The 20,530-nt window shown below is 40.3% G+C and overlaps 1 pseudogene; it reads left to right on the forward strand.

Moving 5' to 3' along the window:
* The first annotated feature begins 12,255 nt into the window (after positions 1–12,255).
* Positions 12,256–13,093, forward strand: LOC132005787 (large ribosomal subunit protein eL42-like; annotated as a pseudogene).
* Positions 13,094–20,530: the final 7,437 nt, after the last annotated feature.

Genomic DNA, 20,530 nt, shown 5'->3' on the forward strand with positions numbered 1-20,530 from the left:
ATTTTTATATTCCCAGGACTTACCACAGTGCATTATACACAGTGATAGTAGATATTTGTTTCATGAGTCTGTAATTCCTTGTTTTGGACTTGAAATGTGTTTTATGAAATACATTGTAAATGTTGATTAGGTGCTGATTCCTCCAAAAGCCTTTTACTTATTTATTTATTTTGCCCCTTTTTAAAATCATATTTTGATGTGCATATACTAGAATGTATGTATTTGTGTAAGAATCATTAAGGACCAGAAGCAACAAGATGGAACTCAAAGAGCCTCCCCTTGCATGTGGGTTATATGACAGACTACACCAGGTCATTGACAAGAAACTGCAGTATACAGAATAATAAGGCCTGTCCCCTCTTGTGCCACCAAAGAGCAGCACACAGCGTAAATATGAAACACAGGAGCATAATAATTGTTGCAAGCAGTCTTGTTTCAGACGTTTTCTTCAGTTGCTTCATGGATACCACTGAAAAGCACATCCTGGCTAATGCAGCAGTATTTCCAAGGGTATAAAATGCTACAAAGAGCTTTATAACACCAGGAAGCCACAGCAATCCAGTTTCAAGGATAGAGAAGAAAGTGCCGCACACGAAGCATATAAAAAACCACTCAATATGGTGTTGACTCTAAAGGATGAGGCATCCAGGACCCGTGAGTTCCGCCGTCCTGGCCGCTTAGGACCTGCCACGGCTTGTTCATGGCCCTGCTCCCCCACCACATTGGCAGCCCTTGCTTGCTTGGCCCCTCAAAAGTTTTTAAACCTGTAGCCTAATGGTTAACTAGGCATATCGAGGACTGGAGGAAAGGAACTAGGAGGTGGGTGAAGTTAGCAGGATGGGAAGTAAGTTATTTCTCAGAAATACTTAAAAGCTGAATTGAAACAATTCAGAACAGTCCTAGGCCAAAAGTTGTTAAGTTCGGCGCGCCTGGGTGGCTCAGTGGGTTAAGCCTCTGCCTTGGGCTAGGGTCGTGATCTCAGGGTCCTGGGATCGAGCCCCGCATCGGGCTCTCTGCTCAGCAGGAAGCCTGCCTCCCTCTCTCTCTCTCTGCCTGCCTCTCTGCCTACTTGTGATATCTGTCTGTCAAATAAATAAATAAAATTAAAAAAAAAGTTGTTAAGTTCTTAGAAAGTCCTACTGAGGAGATTGGGAAGCTCTGGGTTCCCTTTACCACTTACCATTCCACAGTTTGCTTTTGTTTCTCTTCATATACTTTATTTTAATTTTTTAAAGATTTTATTTATTTGAGAGAGAGAGAGAGAGAGACAGAGACAGAGAGAGCGTTTGTACGAGAGGGCACAAACCAGGGAAAGGTAGAAGCAGACTCCCTACTGATCAGGGTGGCCTAACATGTGACCCTATTCCAGAACCCCAGGATCATGACCCGAGCCAAAGGCAGATGCTTAACCAACTGAGCCACCTAGGCTTCCCTCTCCTCTTGTATTTTAAACTATAATTAAACTAGATGACTCAGCATGTTTTCCTGATTCTTTGTCTTTCCGTTTCTTTCTTTCTTTTTTTTTCTAAAGATTTCCTTTCCTTTCCTTTTCTTTTCTTTTCTTTTTTTTGACACACAGAGAGAGAAATCACAAGTAGGCAGAGAGGCAGGCAGAGAGAGAGGAGGAAGCAGGCTCCCCACTGAGCAAAGAGGCCAATGCGGGACTCAATCCCAGAACCCTGAGATCATGACCTGAGCCAAAGGCAGAGGCTTAACCCACTGAGCCATACAGGTGCCCTTGTCTGTTTCTTTTCTTCATTAGGAATGCCCTGCTCCATTATGCCATTATCATTATTATTTATTTCCCTCCTGAAATGCTAGACTCTTTCCCTGAAACCCTATGGAAGAAAGAGTCTCTCCCTACCCTGAACATCTCAGCTTTTAGACCCCCTCATGTACTTAATGCTATTACTAGAATTATATATGGATAGAATTATCATTCCTATTCTCACTAGAAGCAAGGGATCTAATTTAGCTATGTGTATTTCATACCACAGGGCCTCGTAAATGTTGAGTGAACCAAATGTTGACAGAACTATATTACTGGCTCAGTGTGATGGTTAATTTTACCTGTCAACTTGACTGGGCCACGGGGTGCCCAGATATTTGGTCAAACATTATTCTGGGTGTTTTTGTATGAGATTAACATTTACACTGGTGGACTGAGTAAAACAAATTGCCCACCCTAATGTGGGTAGACTATCCAATGGGCTGATGGCTTGAATAGAACAAAAAGGTTGACCCTCCTCTGAGTAAGAAAGAATTCCTCCTGGCTGTTTAGGACATCAGCTTATTTCTGCCTTCAGGCTTGAACTGAAACATTGGCTCTTCCTGGGTCTGGAGACTACTGGCCTTTGGACAGGAACTACACCATTGGCTCCCCTGGTCTCTAGTTTGCCGACTTACACTGCAGATTATGGGATTGTCAGCCTCTTTCGTCAAGTGAGCCAATTCCTTATAAATCTCTTTCTTTGTATCTACATGTCTGTCTATCTAATCTCTGTATCTAGATCTATATCCATCCTATTGGTCCTGCTTTTCTGGAGAACTCTGACTAGTATATTTAGGTCCTAGATTTTATTTTATTTTGAATTTTATTTTATTTATTTATTTTAAAAGATTTTATTATGTATTTGAGAGAGCACAGAAGGAGAGTGAGAGGGAGAAGCAGACTCCCTGATGAGCAGCAGAGAGCCCAATGTGGGACTTGATCCCAAGACACTGAGATCATGACCCGAGCCAAAGGCAGATACCCAACTGACTGAGCCACCCAGGTACCCCTAGATCCTGGATTTTAGAAATATTCTGGAGAAAGGAAAAGAGTTTGATCTACCTTTCCTGGAATTGGATTAACATGAAGCCACTTTTTATTTATTTTATTTTTTTATAAATATATAATGTATTATTAGCCCCAGGGGTACAGGACTGTGAATCGCCAGGTTTACACACTTCACAGCACTCACCATAGCACATACCCTCCCCAATATCCACAACCCCATCACCTTCTCCCTACCCCCTCTCCCTGGCCACCCTCAGTTTGTTTTGTGAGATTAAGAGTCTCTTACGTTTTGTCTCCCTCCCGATCCCACCTTGTTTCATTTATTCTTTGGGGTTCCCCCAAACCCCCAAGGTTGCATCTCCACTTCCTCATATCAGGGAGATCATATGATAGTTGTCTTTCTCCAATTGACTTATTTTACTAAGCATAATATCCTCTAGTTCCATCCACACGGTCGCAAATGGCAAGATTTCATTTCTTCTGATGGCTGCATAGTATTCCATTGTATATATATATACACCACTTCTTCTTTATCCATTCATCTGTTGATGGACATCTAGGCTCTTTCCATAGTTTAGCTATTGTGGACATTGCTGCTATAAACATTTGGGTGCATGTGCCCCTTCGGATCACTATGTTTGTATCTTTAGGGTAAATACCCAGTAGTGCAATTGCTGGGACATAGGGTAGCTCTATTTTCAACTTTTTGAGGAACCTCCATGCTGTTTTCCAGAGTGGCTACACCAGCTTGCGTTCCCACTAACAGTGTAGGAGGGTTGTGAACTCCCCTTATGCATTCCATGTTTACCTATTCTTCTCTGTCCTTCAAGGAATCAAGCATTCTCTACCCTCCAGGTCTGATATGTCGTTTGCAAATATCTTCTCCCATTCTCTCAGTTGTCTTTTGGTTTTGTTAACTGTTTCCTTTGCTGTGCAAAAGCTTTTGATCTTGATAAAGTCCCAATAGTTCATTTTTGCCCTTGCTTCCCTTGCCTTTGGCAATGTTCTGAGGAAGAAATTGCTGTGGCTGAAGTCGAAGAGGTTGCTGCCTGTGTTCTCCTCAAGGATTTTGATGGATTCCTTTCTCAAATTGAGGTCCTTCATCCATTTTTTTAAAAAGATTTTATTTATTTATTTGACCGAGAGAGAGAGATCACAAGTAGGCAGAGAGGCAGGCAGAGAGAGGAAGGGAAGCAGGCTCCCTGCTGAGCAGACAGCCTGATGCAGGATTCGATCCCAGGACCCTGAGATCATGACCTGAGCTGAAGGCAGAGGCTTAACCCACTGAGCCACCCAGATGCCCCTCTTCATCCATTTTGAGTCTATTTTCGTGTGTGGTGTAAGAAAATGGTCCAATTTCATTTTTCTGCATGTGGTTGTCCAATTTTCCCAACACCATTTGTTGAAGAGGCTGTCTTTTTTCCATTGGACATTCTTTCCTGCTTTGTCAAAGATTAGTTGACCATAGAGTTGAGGGTCTATTTCTGGGCTCTCTATTCTTGTTCCATTGATCTATGTGCCTGTTTTTGTGCCAGTATCATACTGTCTTGATGATGATAGCTTTGTAATAGAGCTTGAAGTCTAGAATTGTGATGCCACCAATTTTGGCTTTCTTTTTCAATATTCCTTTGGTTATTTGAGGTCTTTTCTGGTTCCATATAAATTTTAGAATTATTTGTTCCATTTCTTTGAAAAAAATGGATGGGATTTTGATAGAGATTGCATTGAATGTGTAGATTGCTTTAGGTAGCGTAGACACTTTCACAATATTTGTTCTTCCAATCTATGAGCATAGAACATTTTTCCATTTCTTTGTGTCTTCCTCAATTTCTTTCATGATTACTTTATAGTTTTCTGAGTATAGATTCTTTGCCGCTTTGGTTAGGTTTATTCCCAGGTATCTTATGGTTTTGGGTGCAATTGTAAATGGGATTGACTCCTTAATTTCTCTTTCTTCTGTCTTGTTGGTATAAAGAAATGCAACTGATTTCTGTGCATTGATTTTATATCCTGACACTTTACTGAATTCCTGTACAAGTTCTCGCAGATTTGGAGTGGAGTCTTTTGGGTTTTCCACATACAGTATCATATCATTTGCAAAGAGTGATAGTTTGACTTCTTCTCTGCCAATTTGGATGTCTTTAATTTCTTTTTGTTGTCTGATTGCTGGCTGAGGCTACAACTTCTAGTATTATATTGAATAGCAGTGGTTATAATGGATATCCCTGCCGTGTTCCTGACCTTAGTGGAAAAGCTCAGTTTTTCTCCATTGAGAATGGTATTTGCAGTGGGTTTTTCATAGATGGCTTTGATAATATTGAGGTATGTGAGGCCACTTTTTAAATGATACTTACCTTTAGTATCTTTTCATTTCCTGAGCACTTCTTATATGAACTCTTCTCCCTTTTCCAAGATTTCAGCCACATGAAATTTGTACACTTCCATTAGCACTCCATTATAGTACTGACGGAGGCCCACCCTGCTTCTCATGTAAAGCCCAAATTTTCCTACCTTTTGAGTCCTCTTCCTAACCGTACCCCATCAGAGCCCCCACTCAATATAGTAGGTCCAAGGAAGGTGGTGGAGGAAAGCAGCCTGACCATTCAAGTGATTCATGTTTAGCTGAGAGCTCTCTAACCTTCTTAGAATCATTTTCTAAATGAATTGGGTGAAATATCAAATAATTTAATAAAGCAGAATTTAATAAATTTTATTAAATTATATAATTTATTTTATAAATTATAAATATATAATTTATATGATTTTATATAAATTTATTAAATTTATGTAAATTTAATAAAGTAAAATTTTTAGGCAGGGTAGAAATGATATCTTTGAGTAACTTTCCACTGGGCAGGCAGGACAGGCTTCTGAAGGTCAGCCCTAGGGTGAGGACCTCCTATGCACTTGCTGCTTTGGCAGATTCTTCCCTTTTCCATTTCTGAAACCACAGCTTCTCTAAGAACAATAGCAAGTAAGCACTCTCACAGAAACAGGGGTGGAGACTCTGCTGCCCGCACAAGGAGGGAGGGAGAGGAAAGGGAAACCATTTGCATGTCTCCACTAGATCTTTATAAGTTAGCAAAAACTTAGTGTTTTGAAATGCTCATTTTAGAAAAATATAGACTATTTATTTATTTTATTTTAAAATATTTTATTTATTTACTTGACATAGAGAGAGATCACAAGTAGGCAGAGCAGCAGGCCCCGGGCGGGGGAAGCAGTCTCCCTGCTGAGCTGAGAGCCTGATGCGGGGCCCTGAGATCATGACCTGAGCCAAAGGCAGAAGCTTAGCCCACTGACCCACTCAGGCACCCCAGAATATAGACTACTTTAAAGATGATGAGAAAATCAGTAGTTTTATATTACATGAGGCCATAAATAAAGACCTGGCAGGAGAGCAGATGTCAGTGGAAGTATGAGAGGCACCGAATTGGCAAACATGTTGGTTAGTCACATCAGCATTGAAGCTGCTTAAAATACTTAAATATACTTAAAATATTTACATATACTTATATAACATATACACATATTATATATATATATATATACTTATATAATATGTGTATACTTATATAAGTATATATATATAAATATACTTATAATACTATACTTAAAATACTTAAATAAAATACTTAAAATACTTAGCACCTCACCTATTATAAGACAGATCTTCTCTCTAGGTTTCCTCTAAGAAGGAAGAGGGGAATTTAGGGGAAAGATCACAGTCATAATCTAAAACTACAAACTCTTGCATCTGTTTCCATATTTAAATACATTTATGTCTTCCTCATATTAAAAAAAAAATCTCTTGGGGTGCCTGGGTGGCATAGTCAGCTGGGCATTTGACTCTTGGTTTCGGCTCAGGTCATGATCTCGGGGTCATGGGATTGAACTCTGCATCAGGCTCCATGCTCAGCATGGAGTTTGCTTGAGATTCTCTCTCCCTCTCTCTCTGTCCCTCCCTGTCACTCTCTCTCAAATAAATAAGTCTTTAAAAAAAAAACAAAACTCTTTTTTGAACCCTATTCCTCTTGCTGACTTCTGCTCTAGTACTATCTTCCTTTGTATAGATGAACTTCTTTTTTTTTTTTTAAGATTTTATTTATTTATTTGACAGAGAGAGAGGGAGAGATCACAAGTAGGCAGAGAGGCAGGCAGAGAGAGAGAGGAGGAAGCAGGCTCCTTGTCAAGCAGAGAGCCCCATGCGGGGCTCAATCCCAGGACTCTGGGATTATGATCTGAGCTGAAGGCAGATGCTTAACCCACTGAGCCACCCAAGCGCCCCTTGATGAACTTTTTTTTTTTTTTAATAAGATCTTTATTTTTTTTTTAAGATTTTATTTATTTATTTGACAGACAGAGATTACAAGTAGTCAGAGAGGCAGGCAGGGAGAGAGGAAGAAGTAGGCTTCCCGCTGAGCAGAGAGCCCGATGCAGGGCTTGATCCCAGGGCCCTGAGGTCATGACCTGAGCCGAAGGCAGAGGCTTTAACCCACTCAGCCGCCCAGGTGCCCCCCTAGACGAACTTCTTAAAAGTGTTTTTTTTTTAAACCAATATCTCCATTTGCTTATTTCCCATCCTTTCTCAGCATCATAGAGTTGATTTTCTTCACACATTGTGCAACAAAAACTGCTCTAACCAAGGTCTCCAATGGTGAAGTTATCCCCAAATAGCATAAACCCTTCTCACCTTTGTTTTACGTGATGTCACAGGGCCCTTGCCCCTATTGGCCACTGCTTCACTCAAGACTGCTGCCATGGCTCCCACTCTGGTGGCTCCCCATCTATCTGGCCATTGCACCTTCTCTTATCTGTCCATCCCCTAAATGCCATTGGTCTCTAGAGTCTGTTTTGTCCTGTGCCCTCTTCTCTTCCTATGTGTACTCACCAGGCCCTCTGTGACTTCAGTTATAATCCATTTCTCTTGAGGCATGTGTCTCTACTGTCGGGAATCTGCTTTTGAATATGCAGCATGTCCCAAACTGTCTTACCTCAAAACCTAGTTCTTTAAAAAATAATAACAGTTATCATTATAATAATATATATCATTATATAATACATATCATAATATATATTATTATATATTATATTAATATAATAATATAATAATTATATTATTATAATTAATATATATTAATATATTATATATTATTATAATGATAACTGTATATATTATAATGATATAATAATGATATATAATAACATATAATATATTATAATGATATAATATATAATATAATATAACATTACATTACATTAATAATATATACCCTAACCCACAGTGATCTATGCCAGAAAACCGTCACCACCCTGCCTCTTCTCTTTGTCATTCCCTCGTCTGCTCAGTCATCAGTTTTGACAGCGCCATCTCCTACATATCTCTAACTTGTCCCCTTGTTTCCAACCTAACTCACAGTACTAACTCAGGCCCCCATCATCTCCTCTGGATCCCTGCAACAACATCTCTCTGACTCCCTTCCTTGCCTCTGTGTAATTAATTCTGGGTGCCCTCCCAGCCCCCTATCCACAATGCAGCTAGAGTGGCCCTATCAAACAAGTGTCTGATCATATCCTTATCAGTTATTAAAGTCCTCCAGTCCTTCTCTGTTGCCCCTCAGGCTGCACTTTGACCTCTTCAGCATGGCTTCCAAGTTTTTTGTTCTGTTACAATTTTAAAAGATCTCAGTTTTCTTCATTTTCCTCTGTCCCAGTCCTGGCCCCCACCCCAATTCTTGCAACATTATGTTCCAGCCACACCAAACTTCTTTAATTCCTGATAGTCCCTGCTTTCTATGAGTCTGGGCCTTTGTACTTATTCTGTCTATCTAGAACACTCCTGTTATGTCTCTTTATTTTTCTATCAGTTCGAGTTATCTTTCAGGCTTTGGTTTGTACCTTACTTCTGTGATCTTCTACACTACCACACCAACCCTGGATCATGTTCCTGAAGTCCCCAGCACTTACCCCTTTTGTAGCACTTACTTTGCTCTCTTGAGACCATCTGATGAATGTACTGCCAGTATCTTGTAGGCAGGGATAACGTATTAAATTCCTGGGGCCTAGAAAAGTACCTTTCATATAATAGGTGTTCAATAAATACTTATATCAATGAATGATTTCCATAGTTACTTAGGACACCTTTCTTCTTACGTCAGTTGAAAAAGTGGTTGCTGGTAAGGAGAGAGCACAAAAGAGGTCCAAAGCCTTGATATCAGTTTTTGTTATTTTGTTTTAATTAAAGCAAAAGTTTAGGGACGCCTGGGTGGCTCAGTTGGTTAAGCATCTACCTTTGACTCAGGTCGTGATCCCTGGATCCTGGGATCAAGTCTCACATGGGGCTCCCTGCTCAGTGGGGAGCCTGCTTCTCCCTCTGGCTGCTCTCTCTCTCTCTCTCTCTCTGACAAATAAAATCTTTTAAAAAAAAATGTAAAAGTTCATATTTTTGCAGTGTTACAGGCTGGCTATGGGTCTTAATGGGCTGATGGGAATAGTACAGCTGAACCCTGCATTCCAGCTGGCTGACACCATCTTCTTCCACACCTGTAGACTTCTTTTTAAGTAACAGCTTGATATAGAATTCATATACCATACAATTCATCCACTTAAAGTATATAATTCAGTGTTTTGTTTTTTTTTAATTTGACAGACAGAATTCACAAGTAGGCAGAGAGGCAGGCAGAGAGAGAGGAGGGGAGCAGGCCCCCCGCTGAGCGGAGAGCCCAATGCGGGGCTCGATCCCAGGACCCTAGGATCACGACCCGAGCTGAAGGCAGAGGCTCAACCCACTGAGCCACCCAGGCGTCCCAATTCAGTGGTTTTTAACAGGTTCACAGAATGGCATAACAACCAACACTGCAATTTTAGAACATTTTCATCACACCAACAAGAAACCCCATACCCATTAGCAGTCACTCCTCATCTCCATCTCCTATCTCTATCCTCTGGAAGCCACTAATCTTTTTGTCTCTATGAATTTGCCTATTCAGAATGTTTCATATAAATAAAATCATATATATATATAGTGTATTTGTGACTTGCTTCTTTCACTTAGCATGATTTTTTTAAAAAGACTTTATTTACTTATTTGATAGAGATCACAAGTAGGCAGAGAGAGAGGGGGAAGCAGGCTCCTCGCCGAGCAGAGAGCCCAATGCAGGGCTCCATCTCAGGACCCTGGGATCATGACCTGAGCTGAAGGGAGGCTTTAATCCACTGAGCCATCTATGCACCCACTTAGCATGATGTTCTTAAGATTCATCCATGTTGTATCAAGTGTCAGTATTTTATTTTTATTTCTTTTTATTGCCGGATGATATTCCACTACACACCCCATTTTGTATATCCGTCCATCAGTTGATGGATATTTGGGTTGTTTGTGCTTTTAGGCTAGCACAAATAATGCTGCTTATGAACATTTGTGTACAAGCTCTTGTGTTGTGTTGACATAGTTTTTTATTTCTCTTAGGTTTTATCTGGGAGTGGAATTGCCAGGTCATATGGAGGACTTCAGATTTCTTTTTTTTTTTTAAATAGGCCCCACGCCCATTTTGGAGCTTTCATTCATGACCCTGAGATCAAGAGTCCCACAGTCTACTGATTGGACCAGCCAAGTGGTCCAGGACTTAAGATTCTAAAGAACAGAGGCTGTAGTGGCACCTGGGTGACTTAGTCGGTTGGGCACCTAGCTTTTGTTTTCGGTTCAGGTCATGGTCTTGGGGTCCTGCAGTCCTGGGATTCTGGGGTTGAGCCCTGCATTGGCTTCTTCCTCAGGGTGGAGTCTCCTAGAGGATTCTCTTTCCCTCTGCCCTTCACTTCCCACCCCCATGCCACCCACCCCTGCTTCTCGCACACATGCCCTCTCCTCTCTCTCTCTTAAATAAATAAATCTTTAAATTAAAAAAAAAACAGGGGTGCTTGGGTGGCTCAGTGGGTTAAAGCCTCAGCCTACAGCTTAGGTCATGATCACAGGGTCCTGCGATCGATTGAGCTGTCGGGCTCTCTGCTCAGCAGGGAACCTGCTTCCTCTTCTCTCTCTGCCTGCCTCTCTGCCTACTTGTGATCTCTGTCTGTCAAATAAATAAATAAAATCTTTTTAAAAAAATAAAAATAAAAAACAGAGTTTGCTTTACAGAATAAGCTCACAAACACATGAAGCACTAATAACTCTTGCTCTTTATTGATTTAAAGAATTGACATTAATTAAATTTCTCTATGTAATGTAAAATATCCAATGAATGTGCAAAGTCCTATTCTCCTGTGCAGGAAAATAAAGCCCTTCTTGGGTTTAAGTGGAAGTGGAAGAAATTAATGTTTGGTTCTGCCCATTTCCAATCCCATTCCCTGTACCCCTGGATCACACAGGGTTTCCTGATGGAGTCACACAGGAAGCTTCAACTGGGGAAGCTGGCTTAGTGACTGATTTTAGCCATAATTAAATCATTGCTTCCCTCTGTATTACAGTAGGAATATATTGTATCATACCTCTCTTTGTCTCTTCTTTTTTCTTCAACATCTCTGCAGCCATATACACTCCTGGGTTCCCTGCTCTTTCCTTTCTCCTCAGCCTCCTGGTAGTAACAAATTGTTCCTTGGTCCTATTTAAGTTAAGACAATAAAGTTATGAGACTCAATGTGAGTTTTAGAATTCCTTTTTTTAAAAAAATATTTTATTTATTTATTTGACAGAGAGTACAACATGGGGAGCAGCAGAGGGAGAGGAAGAAGCAGGCTTCCCGCTGAGCAGGAAGCCCGATGCAGGGGGTGGGGGGGGCTTGATCCCAGGACCTTGGAATCATGACCTGAGCTGAAGGCAGAGGCTTAATCCACTGAGCCACCCAGGCACCCCTAGGGTTCCTTTGACAAGTATTTCATATTCAAATAAATACAGGCACCTTAAGAGTAGTTGTCCTGGGAAAAAAAAGTAGTTTTTCTGGGTGGCTATATATTTATTCCAAGAGTTTAGTTGTTACTCAAAACATTTTGGTGTTTTGTGTAGTTTCTCTCAAAACCAATCTGAACCCTATAAGAAGACGAGTTTCACTTCCTTAATAATCACATCTAGTATTGTAGGGGGCCTCCCACTTTACTTGTATTTATGTCTTCCTATTCCCAGTTCCCCTTTACCTTTCTAGCTCTAGTCCCCAGACAGGAGGAGTTCTGGGTTCATTTGGGGCAAGCACTGACATACAGAGGCAGTGAAGGGAGACTGGCATGCTTCACAAGACTTTGACCTTTAAACAAACTATGCTTAAGCAGCTCTTTAAAAAAAAAAAAAAAAAAAAGATTTATTTATTTATTTGAGAGAGAGAGGGCAAGGGGAGGGGCAGAGGGAGAAGGAGAGAGAGAATCTCAAGCAGGCAGGAATTCTGGCAGGAATTGAGAGTATAATCCATCAGGGAATAAATGGGGCTAGGTAAAGGCTTTTGGTGGTCCCTTCCCTAGTACCTGAAAGAGTTGCTTGATTGGTAGCTACTATGGACACGGCCTTAGGGTAGGTGCCGGGAATATAGAGATAAATAAGATATAGTCCCTACTTTATAAGTGTATATTCTAACAAAAAGAAGATAAGTAACAAGTACAAATTATGAGATTTGAGGGAAGCCTGGATGGCTCAGTTGTTTAAGCGTCTGCTTTCAGGACTGCTTGTTTCTCTCCCTCTGCAGCCCCCGACCTCCACTTGCGCTCACACACTCTCTCTCTCTCTCAAATAAATAGATAAAATCTTTACATTGACATACAATATTTTATTTGTTTCAGGTGTATAACGTAGTGATTTGACAATTACATATATTATGAAAGGTGCACTGTAAGAGCAGTTGTCATGTCACCATACAAAGTTACTACACGTTATCGACTGTGTTCCCTAGGCTGTGTTTTTCATCCCTATGACTTAATTTATTTTATAATTTGAAGTTTTTACTTAGTTTTTTGTTTGTTTGTTTTAAGAGGGAGCATGCCCTTTCTTTCTGTGCTGATAGCACTCTCACAAACGTGGTAAATGTTCCTAAATCTGGCGGACTTTCTGCCAAGAAGTGTGGCAAGTACCTACACTATAAAGTAACACAGTACAAGAAAGGCAAAGATTCTCTTTATGCCCAGAGAAAGCAGTGTTATAATAGGAAGCAGAGTGCCTTGGTGAGCAAACTAAGCCAATTTTTTTGGAAAAAGGCTAAAACTACCAAGAAGGTTGTGCTGAGGTTTGAATGCATTGAGCCCAATTGCAGATCTAAGAGAATGCTGGCTATTAAGAGAGGCAAGAGTTTTTAACTGGGAGGAGGTAAGAAGAGAAAAGGCCAGGTGATCTATTTCTAGGTTTTGTATTTCGTTGTATTATGAAGACAATAAAATCTTGAGGTTATGTTAAAAAAAAAAAAAGAGTGCGTGCACATGGGGGGAGGTGGGGGAGTGGAAGTGGGGAAAGGGCAGAGGGAGAAGCGTCTTTTTTTTTTTTTTTAAGATTTTATTTATTTATTTGACAGAGAGAGAGACAGTGAGAGAGGGAACACAGCAGGGGGAATGGGAGAGGGAGAAGCAGACTTCCTGCTGAGCAGGGAGCCTGATGCAGGGCTCCATCCCAGGACCCTGAGATCATGACCTGAGCTGATGGCAGACACTTAACGACTGAGCCACCCAGGCGCCCCTGAGAAACAATCTTAAGCAGGCTTTATGATCAGTGTGGAGCCTGATGCTGGCTCGTCAGGAGTGGGAAATCATGACCGAGAGATTGTGACGTTAGCTGAAACCAGGAGTCGACTGCTTAACCAATTGAGCCACCCAGGCCTCCAATGAAGTCTGTACTTCTTAATCTCTTTCGCCTTTTTCACCCATCCCCCCATGCACCGCTCTCCTCTGGCAATCACCAGTTTGTCCTCTGTATTTATAAATCTATTTGTTTTGTTTATTTAGATCCTGCATATAAATGAAATCATGTTGTATTTGTGTTTTTCTGTCTGACTTATTTCACTTAGCGTAATACTCTCTATGTCCATCTATGCTGGCAAGATTACATTCTTATTTATGGCTGAGTAATATGCTATTACATGTATATATATATATATATATACATCATATTTTTTATCCATTCAGTTATTAGTGGACACTTTGATTGCTTCCATATCATGTCTGTTATAAATAATGCTGCAAGTAAACATAGGAATACATGTATCTTTTTGAATTAGTGTTTTTTCTCAGGTAAATACCTAAAAGTAGAATTGCTGGGTCATATGGTATTTCTGTTTGTTTGTTTTTAAGATTTTATTTATTTATTTGACAGAGAGAGACAAAGCAATAGAGGGAACAGAAGCAGGGGGAATGGGAGAGGGAGAAGCAGACTCCCACTGAGCAGAGAGCCTAATGCAGGACTTGATCCCAGGACCCTGGGATCATGACCCTGGGATCATGATCTGACCGAAGGCAGACACTTAATGACTGAGCCACCCAGGCAACCCAGTATTTCTGAGCAACCTCCATACTATTTTCCATCGTGGCTGCTCCAGTTTACATTCCCACCAACAGCTCACAAGGGCTTGCTTTTTCCCACTTCCTTTTCCACTTGTTATTTCGTGTCTTTTTGATACTAGCCTTTCTGATTGGTATGAGGTAATATCTCATTGTGGTTTTGATTTGCATTTTTCTGATGATTAGTGATGCTGAACATCTTTTCCTGTGACTGTTGGCCATCTGTATGTTGTCTTTGGAAAATGCCTATTCAGGTCCTCTGCACATTTTTTTTCAAAGTTTATTTTTTATTTTCTTTTATTAAGTAAACTCTATACCCAACATAGCTTTGAGCTCATGACCCTGAGATCAATAGTCACATGCTCCACTGATTGAGCCAGCCAGGTGCCCTTCCTCTGCCCATTTTTTAATTGGGTTATTATTATTAATTTTTTTTTGGTGTTGAGTTATATGAGTTCTTTATATTAATTTTGAATATTACCTTCTTATCAGATACAGCATTTGCAAGTATCTTCTCCCATTCAGTATGTTGCTTTTTCATTTTGCTTATGGTTTCCTTTGCTGTGCAAAAAGTTTGATGTAGGGGCACCTGGGTGGCCCAGTGGGTTAAAGCCTCTGCTTTCAGCTCAGGTCATGGTCCCAAGGTCCTGGGATCGAGCCCCACATCCTGCTCTCTGCTTAGCGGGAAGCCTGCTTCCTCCTCTCTCTCTCTGTCTGCCTCTCTGCCTACTTGTGATCTCTGTCAAATAAATAAATAAATTCTTAAAAAAAAAAGTGTGATGTAGTCCCAATAGTTTATTTTTGCTTTGTTTCCCCGTGCCTCAGGAGACAGATCCAGAAGAATATTGCTGAAGGTAATATGCAGCAGATTACTATGTTTTCTTTTAGGGGTTTTATTGCTTCATGTCTTAAATTTAGGTTCTTAATCCATTTTTAGTTTATTTTTGAGTATGGTTTAAGAAAGTGGTCCAGTTTCATTCTTTTGCATGTAGCCGTCCAGTTTCCCAGAACCCTATTGAAGAGACAGACTGTCTTTTCCCCATTGCATTCTTTTGCCTTCTTTGCATGTAATTGACCATACAAGTTTGGGCTTATTTCTGGGTTCTCCATTATGTCCCATTGAGCTATGTGTCTGTTTTTGTGCATGTACCATATTGTTTTGATTATTGTAGCTTTGTAGTATTGTTTGAAATCTGGGATTGTGATACTTCCAGCTTTGTTCTTCTTTTTTGAGATTGTTTTGACGGTGTAATCCTAAGTAAGTAATTTTAAATAAAATAAGTAATTTTAGGATTACTTATTCTAGTTCTGTGAAAATACTGTTGGTATTTTGGTAGGGACTGCATTGACTCTGTAGATTGCTTTGTGTATTGTGGGCATTTTAACAATATTAATTCTTCCACTTTATGAGCATGGCATTTTTTTTCGTCTATTCCATTTATCTTCAGTTTCTTCCATCAATGTCTATAGTTTTCAGAGTACAGGTCTTTCACCTCCTCGGTTAAATTTATTCCTAGGTGTTTTATTCCTTTTGATGTGATTGTAAATGGGATTACTTTCCTAATTTCTCTTTCTGGTATACATCATTATTATTCTATAGAAATGTAACAGATTCTGTATATTAATTAAGTCTGTATCCTGCAGCTAAAATTTATAGTTTGCCCACTGTCTTCTAAGCATTTTACATGTGTATTAACTCATTTTTTTTACATGTGTATTAACTCATTGACTTCTGACAATAGCCCTGTGAAGTATGTATTGTTATAATCCCTGTTTATAGGTAAAGAATCTGAGGCACAGAGACATTACAAGTAGCTCACCTGAAGTCTCTATGTCTTTAGGAGCAGAACCTTCAGTGCAGGTAGTCGGGCTCCAGAAGGTGTGCTCCTAGATAACATGTTCTCTAGCAAGTCATCCACTGCATATGTGTGAGCTCTGCAGCTTCCCATCTGCATTGCCTTTGTACAACTGGTTTGCCCTTTTGCCTATAGTTTTTTTTTTTTTTCTAATTTTAGTGTATGTGCTGCCAAAGCGAGCACTGTAGTTTTTGTTTTCTTAAAGACTCTGGTCAAGGGGAGGACGCTCCTTTAACATCTTCTCGGTCTTTTTTGCCTACCCCAGGGGCAGTCACTGCCCTTGGAGCTTGACTGCATTTGGTCAAATTTTATTAAGCTACGCAGTAGTGTATTTGTTGGAATGTGTAATTCTTTATAAGCTTCTGGAAAGCAGGGACTTCTTTTTTTTTTCTGGAAAATCTCAAACAGTTGCAAAAGTAAAGCTATAATAAAACGAATCTATATGTACTCATCATGCAGCTTTGGCAATTATTTTGTGGCTGGTATAGTTTCATTTATCCTCCTCTCCTCAAACCTAGATTATTTTGAAGCAAACTTCAGACATCAGATAATTTCATTAAGATTCCAGTTGTATTACTAAAATATAAGGTATCTTTACAAAAACATAACCACAATACCATTATTGCACTAAAAATTAATACTTCCTTAATGTCATAAAATATTCACTGTTCTAATTTCTGCAATTATCTCATAATCCCCTCCCTTTCCCTCTCTTTCCTTCCAGCCTTTTTTATTTCTTTATTTCTTCTTTACCTACCCCCCTTTAACTTAAAAAAAAAAAAATATAGGCAGAGTTATTTGAATAAAAATCCAAGTATCCAAGTAAAGTCTTTATTTTTAATCTTCATGCTTCATGTTCTCATCAGCACCTGGCTTTAGTGCTTGACATACAGAAATCCTCAGTAAATGTTTAGTAAATGAATGATTCATCAGAGATCGATAAAATGTGCTAGTTGAATGAGTGTTGCCTTACTGTCATATTTGGTTGGTTTCTTGGCCTGGCGTTTGGTTTGTGGTACTTTAGTTAACAATTAACTTAGATGCCGGCTACTATCAGCCATTACTAAAGGTTTGAGGACAGTGAACGTGTTTGTGACTCAGGCATTTGCATGCTAGAAGGAAATGGGCCAGGTTTTCTTGTCCCTGCTTTTTGTCTCTAGTCTCTATTTCACTTTGAGTTTGGACTGACCATATTTGGCTTTTTTGCTATTTCTTCAAAATAGGGACGACCCTGAAGGTGCTCCTTGAGAGCATGAACAGAGATCACATTGCTGTGGTAGGTTTTGTACCTGATGGATTGAATTGGTTCCTCCTTCACTTATTTATTTTTAAGAATCAGGATAAAATTGAAATACATTGAAATGCATACAGATCTGGGGCACATGGGTGGCTCATTTGGTTAAGTGTCTGCTACCTTCTGCTCAGGTTAAGACCCTGGGTCCTGGGATCAAACCCTAAGTTGGGCTTCCTACTCAGCAAGGAGTCTGCTTCTTCCTCTGCCACTCACCACCCCCGCCCCGCCCCTGCTCGTGTTTGTGTTCTCTCTCTTTCTCTCTCAAATAGATAAATAAAATCTTTAAAAAAAAAAAAAACGAAATGCATACAGATCTTAAGTGTACCATTTGATTTTTGGTAAATGTATACATCCATGTATTCACCACCTGAACTGAGATGTCTAACGTGACCCAGAAAGTTCCCTTGTGCACCTTTGCAGCTAATTCTATCCCATATGGTGAATCCTAACATCCTTAATTATCACTGCCTATTCTTGGGTTTTATTTAAATGGCATCATATAGTATGTACTCCTTCGTGTCTAGCTTCTTCTGCATAGTGTAATGTTTTAGAGATTCATGCATCTCATTTTAGCGGTAGTTTGTACACTTTTTATTGATGACTAGCATTCCCTTGTATGGATATACCATAGTTTGTTTATCCATTCACATACTGATGGATATTTGTGGTTTCCAGTTTTTGGTGATTGTGAATAATGCTGTTAGAAACATTCATGTATAACTCTGTGTGGATATCTGTTTTCGTTTCTCTTGGGTAGAAACCCAGACATGGGATTGCTGGACTATGTATTTAAGTCTATAAGAAAATGTCAGACTCTTTTCCAGAGTGGTTGTGTCATTTTATACTTCCACCAGCAATATGAAGAATACTAGCTGTTTCCCATCCTCACAACAAGTATCAGCAGTCTCTTAAAGTTTAGCTACTTGCTGATAATTTTATTTTGAGTACTTCTCTGTGCCTTGCAGAAGAGATTATTCATTTTATGCCCCTTATGTGGACTATACTCCTGAGTCCTCAGTTTTTCAATTTTACCTATGTTTTAGGTCCGTGTTTTTTGACATGGAATATAAGTGAGAATCACCTAGAGTCTCCCAGGTCTCCCTGCAGTCACACTGTACCAGTAGCTTTCTCAGGGATTGTTCATGAGCTCAATGTGTATGTTGGAAAAGTTCTCCAGGTCATTCCGATTTATATTCCTAGCTAAAAACCACTGCTTCGAAGCTCAAGTCCTACCTGTGATAACAGAGGCTCTTCATCTTGCCTACACATCAACAGGATCTGGGGAGTTTTCAACATTCACTAGTTCCAAAGTTCCAGACCACGCCAATGGAGTTGGAATCTGGGGGTGGGGCCCGAGTGTCAATTGTTGTTTTTTTTTTAAATTTCCCTGTCATTCCAATATGCAATCACATTTCCCATTGGATTTCTTTCTGTCTTCTCTTGTAGCATTTATATATTTTTATTTTTATATTATAATACTTATTTATTATAATACATATATATTTTTTTATTTTTATATTATAATACTTTTCATGTCTTATCTCCTGTCTTAGGCATTATGTTCCTAGCCTTTCTCATTTCTATGTCTTTCATGGGGTCTGACACCTACACCTGTAGCACAGTAGGTGCTCAATAAGCATTTCACGAACACATGAGTTGGTCATCAGGAAGAGATGGCAGTCACAGGTAGGTTGCATTCTGAGTCTCAGAGTCCTTGTCCTCCCTCGGGTCGGAGTTGTGTTAACTCCTCTGTGAGATAACAGAACCTTCGCCTGTTTGGTATTTGTTTTTAGGCATATCACTGGGAATAAGAATTATATGTGTCTATGGGGTAGAGGAGCAGGGTCAGGTAAGGAGACAGACCTAATTACAATGGGGGAGTTATACTAGAGTTGTGGTAAAGAAAGTGAGAAATACTAGTAAAGAGGAAGAAATTTGAGCTTACCCGATAGTGCAGTGTAGGCCACTATAGACCCTTGAGCACGAGAGTGAACCAGTCTTTAGGAAGGTGGTGAGGCAAGAGTGAACAAGAAAGATTATTTAATAGAGAGACCAGAAACAAGGAGTCAGGCTGTACTTCCAGCAGAGTTGTTGAGGGCCTGGGTTGTATAGGGTCACGGGAATCGACAGAACAGTGTACTGAGAGGTATTAAAGAACCATTAGGCTTTGTGATGTATCAAATCTGGGAAACCAAAGAGCAACACAGGAAATAGTGGTGGTGTGGAAAGATGTGGAAGGAGAGGAGTGAGCTCCCTGGGTGGAGCTGTAGGGGTGGGGATTGCAACTTAAATGAGGAGGAATTTCAGAAGGTGTTTGGATGTGAGTATCAGGAGTTCTGGGGAGTCATAGGGGCTGGAGATACAGATGCAGGAGCCACCTGCAAAGAGGTCATCGAAGCTGTGGAAGAGGGTGGTGGTGGAAGTATCCAGTCCAGGTCTCACTGCTAAATCTGGTGTGGGGTGTGATGCAAAGGTCAGGGGACGGAAGGAGGAGATTGTCCAAGAAGGAAAAGTTGTCCATGGTCTTAGACATTGGAAAAGCAGACAATGGTGAAAATACCTTTGAACTGGGCTAAGGACAGATACTGACTTTCTGCTGCATCTAGTGGTCTCGGGGTGCACAGGGGACAGGAGAAAGCAGGTGACAAGGACAGGGGACGCAGCACACATGCTTCCACAGCTTGGAAGTGAAGGAGATGAGAGAACAGGCTAATACTTAGTGGGATTAATAAATGAAGGTTATTCCGGGTAGAATACCCTAGAGAGGTGTCTGTGTGACTGGACCTGTGGAGGCTCCGAGCCCGAGCTGTACTGCTGCGTCTCATTCACCAGGGCCACCCGTGCAGGAAGTGTTGCTTATCCCTACTAATGAGGCCCGGAGATGTTTTACTCCTGAAATCCTCTCTCTCAGAAGAAAATAGGCAATTTCTCCCAAGCAGGTTGAAGCTATAGCCTGTCATTTCTAGATAGACTCACTTTATCAGCAAGCATGCAAATGACTTTAGCTGATTTTCTGGTCACTGGATCAAATACCTGCAAACTTAGGCTTACTCTGACTCGCAGTTCAGCAAGTTCTCTTTCTTCTGCCTGTAAAGAAGATATTGTCTAAAGTAGTATTAATCAAGAGGCAACATCTTCATG

This window comes from Mustela nigripes, chromosome 17, assembly GCF_022355385.1.
Source record: "Mustela nigripes isolate SB6536 chromosome 17, MUSNIG.SB6536, whole genome shotgun sequence".
Classification (NCBI taxonomy): domain Eukaryota; kingdom Metazoa; phylum Chordata; class Mammalia; order Carnivora; family Mustelidae; genus Mustela; species Mustela nigripes.